This window comes from Alligator mississippiensis, chromosome 3, assembly GCF_030867095.1.
Source record: "Alligator mississippiensis isolate rAllMis1 chromosome 3, rAllMis1, whole genome shotgun sequence".
Taxonomy (NCBI): domain Eukaryota; kingdom Metazoa; phylum Chordata; order Crocodylia; family Alligatoridae; genus Alligator; species Alligator mississippiensis.
In genome coordinates, this window is record NC_081826.1 from 228,491,115 (window position 1) to 228,509,068 (window position 17,954).

Sequence of the window (17,954 nt, forward strand, 5' to 3'; positions counted from 1 at the left end):
CGTCCTAAACGATACTCCTCCCCTCTTGAAGTTGGGCCAGTATGCAGTTAAGAAAGCAAGATTCATGGGACCAGAAGGAAAGCAAGCATGACAGAGCCTGTAGCCTACTGCTTAGGGCACTCACTTTAATGCGCAGTAGCCTATTTTACTGCTCATTAGAGTGCCATGGCAAAAACTGCTCTAATATGCGAATGTACAGTAAAATTAGGCTACTGTGCATTAAGCATCACTAAAAAAGTGTGCGCTTTAGTTGCTGTGCATTAGGGCAGCCTAATGTGCATTTACTTAGTACCTCACATAAGAGGATGCCTATACATGAATGCGAAGGCTGCTCTGATGCACTGTAATTACAGCGCGTCAGAGCAGACTTGATTAATTGAGTCTGTTGGAGCATGGTAATTGCTGCACTCCAGCCAGCCTCTATATTTCTTGTATTAGTGTCCTTGCACTTCAAAATGGTAGTAAGGATGCTTTATCTAATGTTCATTTGATGAGCATTAGATAAACACCCCTGTTGCCATTTTGAAGCCTGGGGACACTGCATGAGATGCTCTGGGTGCTTTAATTAGGGTGGCTCGGATCCACTCTAATTAAATCACCCCCCTCCCCCCTGCACCTCCTGGAGCACATGTATAGATGCCTAGAGAGACAACATCTAATGTGCAGTAGCAAAAGTGCATTAATGAACATGTAGACACACCCAGTTGGGAGCATGCTTTGGGAGGCACCTCCATGATTACACAGCTGCTGCAAGAGGTTGGTCTAATCATGTTTTTATGTTATGCTTCTGAAGTTGTCTCAGGTCTGTTTTAAGCACTGGAGTCCTTCTTGAGTCTGGCTCTACATTGCTTTGGAGGGGAGATTCTTTATGATCAAGGACTTCAGCTTGCTCCTACTGTTTCTGTTGTATTGTTTGTGAAGCTAGAGTAACATCATTTCCATAGTGTTGTGGACAATATTACAAATAATGCCTGACATCTAGCCTCTGCAACTCTCTAATTCTTACTTTCATTTTAATAGTAAGAATAGTAAAGAATAATGAAATCAACAGTAGCATATCAAGTCAGTCACAAATCATTCACATAGTTATTAACTGATATAATACAACCATTTTTAAAGCAAAAAACTTGAGTTGAAAATAGAATTGGGTATTCCTGATTGCTGGTCCTGTGAACAACACTAGAAAATGCCACTCTCCTGGAGTAATTTGCTATGGAAAGGAATGAAGTTCCACAAGCATCGCTATCATTCAGTATTAAATATATAACTTATAACATAAATCCTGCCTTGGACTCTTTCTCCTCCTGATCCTTGATTGCTGTAGCAGTCCATACAAATCTGTTCCAAAGGGCTTCCAATTGTTCTTAAATAATTCTGGAAGTTGATTTGGCCCTAATCAAACTAAGGATTAGATGAGAGCAGCTCAGATTAACCAAGGGTGATTTGGTTACCTCCTCTACCCCCCAATCCTGGCTGGGCTGCAGCTCTGCCCCCACATTGGGCTGTCATGGAGCCTGTTCCTCCCCTCCAGCCTTGCATGTGGGAAGAAAACAAACTACTGTGGGATGCTAAGGGAGAGATTCTTGTAGTGCTCCACGTAACTGTACAGATGTTACACACGGCACTAGAAAACATAGTACTACAGAGAAGTTCCTGTTTCAAATAAGAACATTTCTGTAGTGTCTGCACCATTTTTACAGAGCTACGGGCAGGACACATCTGAACACCTGCCTTCTGTAGCTACAAGGGTATATATAGCACTATAACTATGGCATCTCTTTGCAGACGTTGACACTACCATAGTTTAACAACAACAATCTCCTCTTCCCATTTAGGGAATGCTTCCAATTGTGTCCATATCTAGAAAATTCAAGACCCCTAAAATAAGTACTTTATTCTGAAAAATGTAATCTATTTGGACAGTCCACCATTTACAGCTACATGTAGAATAAAGAGCTCAATCCAGGTGTGTATTTCACTAGCATTTCTGATGACAGATCTTCCAAATACCATTACTGTAGTTAAAATCTCACCATGTGAGTATACAAAGGGTAGAGACTGGCAGGGTTCATAGTAAGCAGATGAGATGCAAGCTTAACATGAGACATGACTGAAAGAACTACAAGATCATTACAAGCTTTAGGTCAGTGTTGGAGCAGGGATTTGAGCCTGTCTGAGCTGAGGACAATAGGTAAGACAGGTAGGCTCCACTGAATGATCAGATGTTTATCTTTATTTGACTTTGATCAAATACTATTTACGAATTGCCAAGGGATAAATATAAAGTGAAACATCTTATTTAGATTCTAAAGAAACATCCTTTGGATTTGAGCAATCTAATCAAAGTAAGATTGCCAACTAATTTAATATTTGTCCTTTTTTATTCTGACTAGTCAAACTCCTACTTGGGCAGGATAAAATGTGTTTGACCAGCCATTTGAATAACAAGCTGCTGTAACATTGAGTAATGAGAGTACTGTATGTTCTGAAATAAAACAGGTGTGTTTTTGTCAGCTCTGGGTAAGTGTAGTTTCACCCTAACAAGAATCATGTCTAATTATAAAGACACTGCATTAGGTCTACAGTGCCTAAGTTTTAACATTTGATGTGCATTGCTTTGATTTCAGTGCAACACTGTACCAATTAGACATTTTCCTGTTGATAGGTAGCAAATTCAAAGGCTATGCTATACAAGCTTGCAACTGTGCCCCAAAACATGATGGTTGTCTGTCAGCTCAAAATATTCTATTAAAATAACAAAATAAGTCATGTATCTTATTTGAAACAGAAAACACAATAAGCTACTTTAACTACTAAGTAGTTGTTATAGGTTAGTAAAGCAAGGGACTAGACCTTGTGCTGTGCTTTGCAGAAAGCATCCTGGAATTATGGGCTGGTCTAAGGCCAACATTTTTCTTGGGACTGCTCCAATTTATGGCAGCTGCCAATTGGCTCTTTTGTAGCACAGCACAGCCAGAAGGAAGAATGTGTCAATCACTCCCTGCATTCATGTGTATCACACCCCTTCCTTTCCTGGCCACTCCTCCCAACACGCTCCTAGATTGAGGACCATGCAGGGAAGTGGTATGAGGCTATCCATCAGCCCCCTACTTTTGGGTGATTTTCCATAACCTGTGCAGGTTTACCACAGGTACTCACTGACTATTCTGTACTGCCAGAGTTATGCGAAGGAAGCTTAGCCTGAGTCAGAATCTTGTCCAATTACATTACAGCTTTACTTAGTAACACACAAGAAAACCAAACCTTGTGAAACACTTGCCTAATCTTTGACAGTGCAAAACAGAGACTTTGACAACATTTAGAGCTTGATGCAGTGAGGTGCTGAATGATTCTCTATTACTGAGCACAACTCTGGAAAAAATCAGGCTTCCTTAATGTCTCTTAAATTAGTTTTCCAAAACAGGGAATCACCACAAAAATCACTGTTTTTAAAGAGTGATTACTTGTCTCTACATTGTTTAGGGTGAAGCAGCATCTTCCCATCACAAATCTAGTTTTGTAATCCTTCTCTCAATTACCAGTATTTCACCAAAACTCAAACCATCAACATGAGAGTCCACATGCATTAGGACATTCAACTCAAGGCAAAAGTATATAGTACTTATAGAAAAAGTAAGTCAAATCACTTGTGAAACATCTCTCAAAATCCGATGTTACTTTCACTTCTGAGTCATTTTGCAAACCTGTTTTTGGCCTATCGTAGCACAAAATTGGCTGGACCTAGAAATTTTTGTGTTTATGTACGTGGGCAGTTATGAAGACTGATGCTTTTGAATCATTGTGAAGAATTGTTGTGGTTAACTAGTGAAGTAATGAATTGCTTATAAATCTACCTGAAGCCCATCAAATTTGGGATTGCATATGACAACTAATCAGGGTTTAGAGAATTGCTCAGTTGTCTGTTGTGGGTCTCCCTAATGCTGTGCCATGTGTACTTAGGGAAAGCCTACACAGGAGCTTCCATGCAGACAGTAAAACATTACAAACCCTTTTGTCACAAGAGTGGAAAATAAAACTTGTACTGCAGCCCCAAAGGATGACTTTGCTTTTTTCAGTTATACTTAAGTACACACAAAAGCTACAACATTATTAAGGTAGCAAAGGCCAACACTCAAAAGCTAGGAAATGCCAGAATTAAGTCTATCTGTACAGCTTTAAGTGTCCAACCCTTGTGCATATGCATTATTGTTCCTATATGTAACTGTATGATTAAATATTTTTCCCCCACAAGACTCCTACCTCATTTGGTGTACAGAAACGCTATTATTTTGTTTTCTCCTTGTTAAATGTGCTGTTCCATACCTTACTTACTGCCTATTATTAAAACTATGCTCTGAAGACAGAATTATTCACTTCACTTTTGCTTTTCTATTGCACTCTTCCTCAGAGTATCTGACTGTTGCACAATGTTAATTAATATATTTTCACAACAGTCATGTACAGTGGGGACATTATCATCCCCTTTTTCAAATGTGAAATTGAAGCCCACAAAAATTGATGTAAAAACTATTCATTAAATTTGGGTAACAAATTTAAAATAGCTGAGTTGTGATTTTTTTGGATTACTTGACATTATACTACTTAATAAGTTCAAACTATGCCTCCAATCACTGGCGATGCATGGGAGTGCACGTGCATCCCCTGAGAGCACTGGTGCACCCCTTCACAGCCAGTGCTCCCTGCTTAGGCGATGGGCAGGTGGGAGTGCAGGCACCAGGAGAAGTGCTGCTGGCGCTTCCTGGTGCCCTGCTCACACTTCCAGGTCGGTGCAATCGGCTGCTGGGGGGCAAGTGCCCCCCCCCCCCCAACTCAGGAGGTACCAGTTGCCCATGCCTCCAATTAATTTCAGGTACAGCTATGAATGCCCAGCACTTCTGTAAATCAGACCTCAACAGCTCAAGTTGGGAATCCACAATCTGTGGGACACTTAGTTAGGTTTACCTGTGAAAATTTTGGCTTGGGTGACTTGTCTATCATCATGCAGGAACTTTGTGCCAGAGGCAGGGATGGAATAATAGAATCATAACAAATTAGGGTCCAAAGGGACCTCAGGAAGTCATCTAGTCCAACCATTTGTATCATTGGTGCCCGCATGGAGTAGTAGCAAAGCCATCCTTTGGGTAGGGTGAATTGGGGCAACCGCCCCAGGCCCCATGCTTTGGGGGGCCCTGCAGAGCTGGGTGCAGCAGCCATGACCCCTCCACAGGACCTGCCTGGAGCTGGCAGCTCAGCCCCACACCATGGAAGAAGTGTCTAGCCACTCGCCCGCCCCCTGCTGCACGCCACTGGTTTTGCATCCACTAAACAGCAGCTTGTCTGGGGCACACAGGATCTTTTGGGCCCCGGGTGCCAAATTTCATTGCTACGGCACTGCTGCTCCCTGCCTTTGTGGGGATCCCATGGCCCTGTGTAGTGTTAAAGGGGCCCTGCACAGGCTGATTTGCACTGCACCCTGCACCCTGCTAGGGTTGGCTCTGGGTAGTAGTCAGAGGGTCAGGCAAGTCTCAGTAATCCATCTATGACATCTTGGATCTGGGCTCTAGGCAAACAGCAGACCTCCAGGGACAGCAGGTCAAACTGGCAAATGGATCCCTCTGTCCCTCACACAAGGGAGTCTCCAAACACCACCTCCCATCGCTGCTTCTTCGTGGTAGTGGTCTTGATCTTCCCAACCTGGGGGATTCCTGACCTGGCCTCTTCCACCAATGGAATATCTGTTCCTCCATATCTGTTCTCCAGGCAAACCACTGCACATGAGGGTGACAACTTCTTATCACCAGAAGACACACCTTCCTGGGAGTCCATGCCCTCTTACTTTTCTAGCATCTCCTCTGACAGTCCTTTCTCCACAGTCCTAGAGGTTTCCTTTAGAATGAAATTGATGAAGTAATCATGGAGGAGGAAGCTTTGGAGCCTTAATACCTCCTCCTGTAGCTCTTGTGCCTTCTCCCTGAGGGACACCACCAGAAAGCACTGCTCACATTGCAGACACTCCCTGAGCTGGCTGACACTGAAAGAAACTGGCAAGCTGCAGTCTGCACAGCACCAAACCAAGACCTGGATGGAGGCTTCAATGGTGTGTGGTCCTGCCTGGACAGGCACCTCACAGGTAGAAGCAAAAGAAGAGCTGGAAGTGAGTGGATCAGGGATTGCAACATCCTCCAGCCATGTCTTTTAATCTGCTGCCCCTCATTTTGTGGGTCTCTTTCCAAGCAGACCTTCCCTAGCAAACTCCTCTGTAGCTGGCCTATTTGCTGTTCCTTGATCTGAAGTTTTCCCTTTCCCCTGCAACCTCTTTCCTCTCAGCAAGCTTACAGTGAAGGAATATGAGAGAGAGTTTCTAAGCAAACTCCCCCTCACTTTGGACTCTAGTTATACAAAGGGCTTAAGTCTTGGTCTAGCTGCTGAGTTTTAGCTGCTAAAATAAAACTATGTAGTTAGTCAGTCATAATTACATATATATCTATCCAGGAAAGCCTAAGGGTAAAGAAAGAGGGATACAGGCTGTGGAAACAGAGGGTAGTTACCAAGGAGGAGTATACCTCCCTGGCTTGCACTTGCAGGGAATCAGTTAAGAAGGCCAAAGCAGGATTGGAACTTAGGTTGGTGACAAAAATTAAGCACAACAAAAAGTCCTTCCTCAGGTATATAGGGAGCAAAAGGAAGGCACAGGGTAGCATAGGACCCCTACAGGACAAACTAGTGCAATTGGTGACAGAGAGGGAGGACAAAGCTGAGCTCTTCAGTGAGCTCTTTGCATCTGTATTCCTCGACACAGACCAAGACAGATCTCCCAGTTGGATCATTGATAGACACCGGCGGGACACCAGCCCACCAAGTGTTAGTGCAGACTTAATGAAGGGGCACTTGCAGGGGATGGATGTGTACAAATCAGCAGCCCTGGATGAACTTTATCCAAGAGTGCTGAAGGAATTGGCTAGTGTGATAGCAGAGCTGCTGGCAGTCCTGTTCGAACACACATGGTGCTCTGGTCAGGTCCCAGAGGACTGGAAAAGGGCCATTCTGGTCCCTATTTTCAAGAAGGGGAGGAGGGAGGAACCAGGAAACTATAGACCAGTTAGTCTCACATCTATCCTTGGGAAAACTCTGGAAAAAATCATTAAGGATCACATTTGTGGGAGCCCAGCAGGGGAAATAATGCTGAAAGGAAATCAGCACAGATTCATTGCGGGTCGATTCTGCCTGACTAACCTTGTTTCTTTTTATGACCAAGTCACAAAATGCTTAGACACAGGAGTCGAAGTAGATGTCATCTGCTTAGATTTTAAGAAGGCCTTCAATATGGTATTTCATTCTGTTTTTGTAAATAAACTGACAGGCTGTGATGTAGATAATTACACAGTCAGGTGGGTGGCAAATTGGCTTAGGGGTCACACCCAGAGAGTGGTGGTGGATGGGTCAATATCAGCTTGGAAAGATGTGGGCAGTGGAGTCCTGCAAGGATCAGTCCTTGGACCGTACTATTCAATGTCTTCATCAGTGACTTGGATGAGGGTGTGGAGAGCACCCTGTCCATGTCTGCAGATGATAACAAATTATGGGGCGAAGTTAACACACCAGAGGGTAGGGAACGGATCCAGGAAGATATGAACAGGTTGGAAAAACAGGCAGAATGAAATAGGATGCAGTTCAATAAAGACAAGTACAACGTGCTGCACCTGGGCAAAACGAACCACCAACACGCTTGCAGGTTGGGGGATGACCTTCTCAGCAGCATAGCAGTGGTAAGGGATCTTGGAGTCATCGCTGACTCCAAGATGAACATGAGTAGTCAATGTGACAAAGTGATCAACAAGGCTAAATGCACTTTATCATACATTAGCAAATGCATGATGAACAGGTGCAGGGAGATGATGATTCCCCTCTATGCAGCACTGGTCAGACCACAGTTGGAGTACTGTGTCCAGTTTTGGGCACCGCACTTCAGGAGGGATGCAGAGAATCTTGAGAAGGTTCATTCATTCATTTAAATCAGCAGCTTCCACCTCCATATTGCCGTGACTCATCAGGGGTGGGCAGTCATTGAGAGTACCTTGTGTGGCCCACCACAGCTTATTTCTGAGAAACTGGTGACACCTTTAAAAGAAAAAAAAATCAGCCTGAAGCAACACCTACTATGTAAAATTTCAGCCCAAGTGGTTAAAACTTGTTAAAATAACCAGCAACTGAAAATAGGGTTTTTAAATCAGAACTACTGAAATACATTAACAACTCCATCTATAATAAACAGTCTGTAAGAACAGGATTTAGATGAAATAAAGTACATCTTATACCATCCCCTCTTAATCCTCTTAGACTGCAACGTGGGTCCAGAAAGGACGTGCCCCATTTAACATACCAGTATGTGCAAAGTAATTTTCTTATATTAACTTTTGTTATTAATGAGATAATTTTACTTTCCTTACAGTACAGGACTGACCATTAGTGTTCCACTGGTCTATGGCCAGTTTCCCCAGAGACAGTGTGTGTGACCTTCAGTAAGTCATTTAACCTCTCTATCTCCCTGGATGGAACATGGCTGTAATAATGCTTATCTGTGTAGCTGTGTGTTAGGTTATATTTAGTCATTAGTATGTAAAGTGCTTTGGTATTTTGGGATGCAAGGCACTGTATGCAGGAAGTGGAAATTATTACTAATATTATAAAATGAGTGGGCACTGCTCCGATTTAGCATTAGCTCATCATACCTTAGTTGCTAACTGAATAACAATGGGAAGAGAGGGTCTCTTGTGTCAGTCCCTAATCGGCTAGACTGGAGGTAGTCACAGTAGCTAAGGATAACTGGTACAGTGTGAATTCTGGGGTAGGAATTGAAAAGGCTTAATACAACAAATAAGACTTTTCTTTAATCTCTATCATGCATCATAAACCAGGCCCCTCATTTTTAGCAGATTGTTTTTTATTCAAATAATGTGAGAAGAGACTTCTGTTTAGCGACATGAAACATAGATTAGAAAGCACTGAGCTGACCAGATGTGATTGTAATATTTTATTCATCCTTTGTGATTACACTATATGATAAATAGAAGCAGGAGTGTGACTACAGTGAGAGAAATATTGTGATTAGGGAGCGTGGAATGGAAGGAATAATTGGAGAACTCATTAATTAATGCTAACAAACCACATACTTTTTGACGCTGGAAGGATCACAATTATAGCTAAGAGGAAAACCTGGAGATAAAACCCTTTGGAAAAAAAATGACTTAATTGCCACTGGGGTCCACAGTAATGAGGAAAGGAGGGAAATTATATCATTATATTAAGCAAGTGTCAGAACAAGGTTTTACAATTTACAGAATGTCTTTTCAATTACAGATTTACAGAACTCATTTAATATGATCACCTTCTCTTATTTTTGATTTATAGGTTAGATCAAGACCTGTGAAAGAATACAATTGCCCCCTCTCTTATTCTTCGTTCGTTCTAATTTGTGTAAAACCCATCATCACATGGGATTAAGCATACAGATTCATTTTAATACAAGAATAAAGACAGGACATTGCTGATGTCATAACCAAGTCGAGCAAGTGCCCATGTCACAATAGACTGTATGGACCGACCTCCACTCCCAAATTTGATCATGGAAGCGTGCTGTGACATCAGCCATTCTGCGCTCTATTTAGCAGCCCGTTATTGGCTACTCTAAACGTATAAAAGATCAAAGCAGTTTCCGCCCAAGTCGGAGAACTCCGGATACACCTCGGAGTAAACTTGGCGGACTGATCACCCACCAACGACTCCCCGTCACTGACGTCCTCGATGTACCCCCTTTCCTGCGCACTCGGTAATTCATTTAAGGAACGTCTCATCTCAGAGAATTCTCGCTACATTTGTAACTCGTTTGTAACTGCAATTAAGCCAGTTCTTCCTACGCTGCACACATCAGTAGCGTAAGTAAACAACCTTGTTGCAACCAATACGCATCCGTGCCTACTTCCACTCCACGCGTCGAAGTACCCACCTAATGTTCTGGGTTCCCGGCAAGGGCCCCAGCACTCGCCCGGCCACCACAGCTGAGACTTCCATCAGTCTTTCACTCTTCTCTACACGTAATTGGCTAACCAGCTTACTAAGCCATTACATGTAAAAATGGCTACTACATTTTTAAAATGTAATTCTTGATCAATTATTAGTTAATATTCAAGGGCCTTTCTACACAAGTCTTATCTTCAGCAAAATAAAGGAATTTTAAAATCCACTTTAAATTAGCTGTGGAAAATTCATATGCATTTATTATAACAAAGAAATATTCCTTGAACGCTTGTCCTTATAGTAGAATGTCTTACAATATAGATCAGGGCTGTTCAGCCTCTAAGTGGTTGAAGGCTGCCTGCCCCTCAGATAGGGTGGCCATCATAGAGGACAGTCCAGTTGTTCTCTGTCCTCTATTGATACGAAACCAGATGCCTTTATGTCCTCTTTTTTTCTTGAAAGAGAAAAAAAGAGGACATAAAGGCATCAGATTTCGTATCGATAGAGGACAGAGTAGCAAAAAACCGGAGTGTCCTCTATGATGATCACCCTACGAGGGCCCTGGTACTGCACTTTCTGCCACTGCACTGGTTGCCCTCCCCACCCTCCCTTGCTGCTCCCCGTGCCCCCATAGTCTCCCTTTCCCTGCCACTGTATTGCATGCCAAGGCTCTCTGACTCACCCTTAGCCTCCTTCCCACAAATTCTCTTGCTGCCCACTGCCACTCAGGCACCCCAGGCTATGGGCTTCTTCAGCACTGAAAGCTGTGCTGTGCTGTACTACATCACCCCTCGAAGCACAGGCACGGGCATGAAAGGGAAGCCAGAGGGAGAGGGAATCCAGAACCCCTGGTTGTGGTACAGCTGGAGAAATGGGAGGAGTGGCCCCCAGGGACCGCAGTTTAATCCTCCCAGGTTGCACGGGGCCCTTGGACTGCCAGCTGGAGAGCCCTCATATAGAAGAGACAGGTTCTTTGGGTAGATGTGATATCTTCTATTAGAGCAGCTGAGCAGTTGGAAAAAAGTTCTTTGCAAGCTTTCGGCACAATCACGTTTCTTCAGGCACAGGGAGTCTCTGCTGTTCTGAGATCTCCAAGGAATGAAAGAAGCTAAAGGTGTGACAGGAGGTCACTGAGAATGTAAATAGGTGGAAATTAGGAAAACAAAAGGTAGAGGAGGGGGGAGCCAAAGGTAAGTAAAGGAGACTCTACTGTAGTAGTTTTCCAAGAAGAAATTCTCTCTCCTCAGGGGTGAGATTCTCAGTAGATCTTTCTGATCAGTGGGAAATTGCCACTCCAATTGACAGTTCATCTAGGCTGTCAATTATTAAAAGCATAGTACTAACAGTCACCTAGACAAGAGCCTGTCCAACTTCAGAGTGACTGCAGGCTATATATGAGCTGCACCACAGAAGGCCTCACCTCCACCCAGAAACATGGGCTCCCTGGGTCCCAGAGGCCATACCACCCCCAGGGGGAGGAGGAGGAAGCTGAAGCCAGAGGAGGAAGGGTGAGTTAAGAGACCCTGGCAACAGCAGCAGCAGCTAGACTGCATGGGGGGGTGGGGAATGATATCATGGCAGGAGCCCTCAGGCTCCAATTTAACCCCTTTCCGGCTGCATGCAGCCCACAGGCTTCAATATGAACAGCCTTGACCTAGATCACTACATCTCTTTCAGGATTCTAATGAACTGTCAAAACTGAAGTTAGATGAAAGGAACAGCACATCTAGATTTGAGTACATGGTTTCACATAACACAGCATGATTGTGTAAATGTTCCCTGAAAGAATAATGTAAACTTTACAAGATACAATACTGCACCAAAATTCCCTTTCACTAGGCACAATTCTGGCTATGTTTTCCTCCCATCATTGTTCTTGTATTTAGAGATGTATTTAGAAATTCGCACTTCTTTGAGAAGCAGCTTCCTTCTCTTGTTAATTCGAGATATGCCGCACTCAAAGTTTACTGCCGATGGAAGTGATTGTAAGCTAATGTCACAGTCACTTCAAATAGATAAGGCAAGAGGATGTTCCAGGTAAATGCTTTAGACCAGGGTGACCAGACATACTGAAGTGTCCACAGACTGTACTGAGTCTGCACATCAATATTTATTAATTCCAGAACCACAACCCTCGAACATATAATGGTCCTAGATGTGATCTCAGTCATGGTTACAAAGATATGATTCCCCCATTACATATGCTTTGATTCTAGTGGCTTGCCATATAATGTATCTTGATAGTTAGCTGGATAATATGTCTAATACATGCCATGGCTCTCTTTAAACAGACAGCTAAACTACAGAAATAAATGTATTACAATCTCTATTATAAAAGAGATGCAGGCCACTGTCACTTTTGTAATAAAGGTAGCCAGGCAGGCTCTTTATGGCAGCTGCATAACTATTTTCACTGCCTGTTATGAACTGGCTGTTTGACCAGCATTTTTATAAAACCTAAACTAGTTTTCCTTCTGGCAGCTGAAATAGCACATCTCCCCTCACTCTAGGACTTCTGTTTACATAATGCATATGTTATATTTTTGTCCTCATCAAGATATGTGGCACAACTATCATGCACTGTGCTAGTCTAACAAATAGCATTAATATTGGTAGTTGTAACTGTACAAATGGAAGTCAAAATGATCACGATGAAATTTTCATGGCACGTTATGTGATTCAGCATCTTTTAGCCTTTAAGGTATTTTTTCTTTTTTCTTCTACTACTTTATTGATTTTCCTGTCATGGGGACAACTTTAATATTTTGTTTCTCCTTTACAATGTAGATTACTGTTTAAGAATTTATAATGTAACCCAATATATATTTGTGCTTCCAGAAACTGATTTTAATTTTTTATGAAAACATCTTTAATAAACCATACCTTACTCTTTTGTCTTGTAAATGTGAATATGTTGACTTCTTGACGATTCTAAGATATATTCAGTGTATGTCCCAAAGGATTCCTGTTTGGAAACATAGGTGATAAAGACTTTTGAAGGCTTTGTGGGAATCTAATCAGAGAAATGCCTTGAAAATGGCTGAAGCATATTATTACCATCATAGTCATTTAACTTGGTTATCTTATAAAACATTAGTATTGGATATTGTCATGGGTATGAATTCAGAGTCCAAACTAATGAAAAATCAACTATAAACATAGACAAGCAATAGGCTTCTACAGGGATTGAATTCCACCTTTGTCTCTTCTGTTTGCCAAGGACTAATTCCCTAGCATCTAGAGACATCTAGTGACTGAATAATATATTGCAAATATCGTAGATATGACATCCTTATGTTTGCTTTTTTTTAAATGTGTAGCAATTCTGGGTCAAATTCTGGTCTATCGGGTCTACATAAAATCCTTTGCTTGTAAGAACTATTTGGGGGCTGAGGGAAACAGAATAATGCAATCAGCCTTTTCATAAGTAATTGAGAACCTGTACAGTAACTCGGGGGAGACAACTGGGGCACTACCTTCAGATGTCAACTCGGAGGTGGCAGGACTAGGGAACAAAAATAGCAGCCTCCACTGAAAGCTCAGCTGTGACCACTGCCCCATGCTCTGCAGGCCAGGGGGCAGAACTCCCCAGTTACACCTCTGTGGAGAACCTGTGTAGACTGACTCAGCTGCTACCATTGGTTGGGAGCAAAAGCGGTAGACATGAATTACCTGTTCCTCCCCGCTATAGATTTTCACTCCAGTGAGACAGACTGATGCCCCTGTGCACATTTTGGGACCGGAGATTATGAAGGCAGAATTTACTCAGGATGGATGATCTCTCTTGACCTTTCCATAGAGTTATTAAATAGTTTGGATGTATAGGTCACCAATGCAAGATGGGTGTCATAGGATCTTCATCACCATGGCCGCTCCTGAAAAGGAAATATTTCTCATTACTTTCAAGTCCCAGGTTTCAGTTTGCAACACCTATTTGTAAAACAATCTTGTTATGGAGTCACTGAGACATCATAAAAAAATAGCTTTGTGCCAATCTTTGAGCTACTTTTCAGATTAGAATTTGAAATGAATTGAAATTATCTGTTTGATGCATTCACTTATTATTTGGAGCTCAAAATACACCTCATTCTAAAGCTCTTTGCAAACTGTGGTAGCATTACTCAGTCTCGCCATGTACGATTTTATAGAGAACATTCAACAGAATAACAATGAATTAGGACTAAATTAATTTTAATAACAGAGATTATATTAAGCCATAGGAAAGGCAATTCACACCCCTCTGGAGCAAAGCATAGTCCATCAGTAACCCAGCTGATAGCATATGATAAAGTGATAAACAGAATGGAGAACAGAATGGACACATTTGATATGATTTGCAAGCATTTAACTGAAACTGCACACAATGACTAATTCTAGTAGTTTATAGTTTGCTCAGTAATGCATATCTCTACTAATTACATCCTACCAAAGGTGCATAGTATGGAGGACTCCAAAACACACCTGACACCCCTAATACCAAACACAAAGTTAATTCCTCCCTAAGATGTACTTCTGAGCCACTCTAGAAGTGCAGGTAAAGGTGTGATGGGATATGATGCATGATCCACACAATCGCACTTCCTGCCATGCCACACATGCATGGCAGGAGGCATGATTGCAAGATCACAAATTAAATCCTATCATATCTTACTACCAGTGGAAGCCTGGGAATTTTATGATTGTGATCCCAGGCTCTCCTTGTATCAGCAAGTAATATATTCCCAGAAGCTGGGAGACTGCAGCTGATGCAATCTCCCAGCTGTGGGTGTACCGCCAGCATCCCTGTGGCTGGAAGCCCACAACTGATGCAACTGAGGCTCCCAGCTGGGGGCCCATGTGCATCTAAGAGCCTGGGAGCTCACAGCTGACAGAACAGCCAGCCTGGGACACCCCAATGGCTGGAAGTCCACATCAGCTGATATCTCCCAGTTGCGGGGATGCCCAGAGTACCCCCATGGCTGGAAGATTGCATCAGCTGCAGACTCCCAGCCACTCGGCTGCATGGGGTGCTGTGAGCTTCCAAGCTCTGGTGTGCATATGGGCCCCCAGATGGGAGCCCCAATCAGCTGACAGAACTCCCAGCCACAGGGGCCCCAGCCACACATTCAATGGTTGGTGCGATAGTAATGAGCCACAAAGTTATTACGCATATTTTGTGGAATAACTTTGTGGCTTATTCTTCATTTTATCGTGCCATTAATTGATTGAATGTGCGGCTGAGTGACCATTTAAGATGTGATTAACTGGTTAATTGCATCTTAAATATAACATATAGATCAGATCAACACACTATCAGTTCCATTCACTGTGCTTTATTAAGGAATGACCACTCTCATTATATTCTAAGAGTAAGAGCTAAAGGATGTTGGGATCAGCATTTTCAAGTATGATCACTACAGTTGCCCTCACAAATTGAGCAGATGTAGAGGCAGAACCAGAGGCCTGCTGTGGTGTGGACACCCCTGATTTGATTCCTGTTCCACTCAGAAGCTGAGCTGAGGGAGCCTGACATGCCTGGTGTAATGTCTGATTGTGACGGAGGGAGAGGACCAAGCTGTTAAAAGGGAGGCCAGGGAGAGGGGCACGTAGAGAGATTTAAAGGTACAGGGCGAGCAACATGGGAGTTCAGCTTTGCTCCTAGAGTTCAGGGCATGTTCTGTGCCCTGAAATCAGGAAGAAATCAGGAAGGCCAAAGCGCAATTGGAGTTGCAGCTAGCAAGGGACATGAAGGGTAACAAGAAGGGTTTCTACAAATATGTTAACAAGAGGAAGGTCAAGGAAGAGGAAGGTTAAGAGGAAGGTGGATCCCTTGCTGAATGGGGGAGGCAACCTAGTGACAAATGAGAAGGTAAAGGCTAAAGTACTCTATGTTTTTTTTTACCTTGGTCTTCACAGGTAAGGTCAGCTCCCAGACTACTGCACTAGGCAGCACAGTTTGAGGATGAGGTGAGCAGCCCTCAGTGGTGAAAGAACAGGTTAAGGACTATTTAGAAAAGCTGGACATGTAAAAGTCCATGGGGCTGGATGCAATGCACCCGAGGGTGCTGAAGGAGTTGGCTGATGTGATAGAGCTGCTGGCCATTATATTTGAAAACTCATGGCAATTGCGGGAGGTCCTGGACAACTGGAAAAGGGCAAATATAGTGTCCATCTTTAAGAAGGGGAAGAAGGAGAATCCAGGGAACTGCAGACCAATCCGCCTCATCTGAGTCCATGGAAACATCATGAGGCAGATCCTCAAGGAATCCATTTCTAGCACTTGGAGGAGAAAAAGGTGATTAGGAAGTCAGCATGGAATCACAAAGGGCAAGTCATGCCTGACCAACCTGATTGCCTTCTATGATGAGATGACTGGCTCTGTGGATGTGATGAAAGCAGTGAACATAATATACCTTGACTTTAGCAAGGCTTTTGATACAGTCTCCCACAGTATTCTTGTGAACAAGCTGAGGAAGTATGTATGGGTTGGATGAAGGGACTGTAAGGTGGATAGAAAGCTGGCTGGATCATCAGGCTCAACAGGTAGCAGTCAATGACTTGAGGTCGAGTAGGCAGCCAGTATCAAGTACAATGCCCCAGGGCTTGGTCTTGAAGCCAGTTTTGTTCAATATCTTCATTGATGATCTGGAAGATGGGATGGATTCCACCCTCAGCAAGCTCATGGGTGACACTAAGCTGGGGGTAGGACTAGGATTCAGAGTGACCTAGACTAATTGGAGGACTGGGCCAAAAGAAATCTTATCAGGTTCAACAAGGACAAGCGCAAAGTACAACCTCATGTACTGCTATAGGCTTGGAACCAACTGGCTAAACAGCAGCTCTGCAGAAAAGGACCTGGGGCTACAGTTGAAAATAAGATGGATATGAGTCAGCAGTGTGCCCTTGTTGCCGAGAAGGCTAACAGCATACTGGGCTGTATTGGTTGGAGTGTTGCCAGCAGATTGAGGGAAGTTATTATTCTCCTCTATTCAGCACTGGTGGGGCTACATCTGGAGTACTGTGTCCAGTTTTGGGCCCCCTACTATAGAAAGGCTGTGGACAAGTTGGAAAGAGTACAGTGGAGGGCAATGAAAATGGTTAGGGGGCTGGAGCACATGACTTCTGAGGAGAGGCTAAAAGAACAGGGTTTATTTAATCTGAATAAGAGAAGACTGGAGGGTGGGGATTTGATTCACAGAAGTATAGGGCTGGAAGGGACCTTGTGAGATCATCAGATCCAGCCCCTCTGCTCTGGGCAGGAAAGACTGCTGAGGTCAAATAACCTCAAATAACCAGCAAGGTGTGCGTCCAGTCCTTCTGAAGGTTTCCAGGGTAGGTGCCTACACCACCTGCACTGGGAGTCTATCCCAGAGTCTGATCACATGAACTGTGAAGAAGTTTTTCCTTATATCCAGTCTAAAACCTTCTTCTAGGAGTTTATGACCATTGCTTCTGGTTATCACCTGGGGCGCTTTGGTGAATAGTTGTTCGCCTAGCCCCTGATGCTCTCCCTTGATATATTTGTAAGCTGCCACCAAATCCCCATGAAGTCTTCTCTTTTCTACACTGAACAGTCCTGGATCTGTCAGCCTTTCCTTGTATGGCTTGCTCTTCAGGCCTCTAATCATATACGTGGCTCTTCTTTGGACTCTCTCAAACTTCTCCACATGCTTCTTGAAGTATGGCACCCAGAACTGGATGCAGCTCTTCACTACTTGAAGGGGAGTTTCAAAGGGATGAAGCTAGACTCTTCTCAATGGTGACAGGTGACAGAACAAGGAGCCATGTTCTCAAGTTGCAACCACGGAAGTTTAGGTTAGATATGAGGAAAAATTCTCTCACTAGGAGGTTGTTGAAGCACTGGAGCAGGTTACCTGGAGAGGTGGTGGACTCTCCATCCTTAGAGGTTTTTAAGGCCTGGCTGGACAAAGCCCTCGCTGGAATGATCTAGTTGGGGGCAG

The 17,954-nt window shown here is 43.3% G+C and overlaps 1 long non-coding RNA gene across 1 annotated transcript; it reads right to left on the minus strand.

Moving 5' to 3' along the window:
* Window positions 1–922: 922 nt before the first annotated feature.
* LOC109281838 (uncharacterized) lies at window positions 923–17,423 on the minus strand. Its single transcript, XR_002088623.2, has 3 exons — window positions 13,687–17,423; window positions 12,898–12,979; window positions 923–8,118 (listed from the first exon to the last, which is right to left on the minus strand). It is a non-coding gene; the product is annotated as an uncharacterized LOC109281838 (long non-coding RNA).
* Window positions 17,424–17,954: the final 531 nt, after the last annotated feature.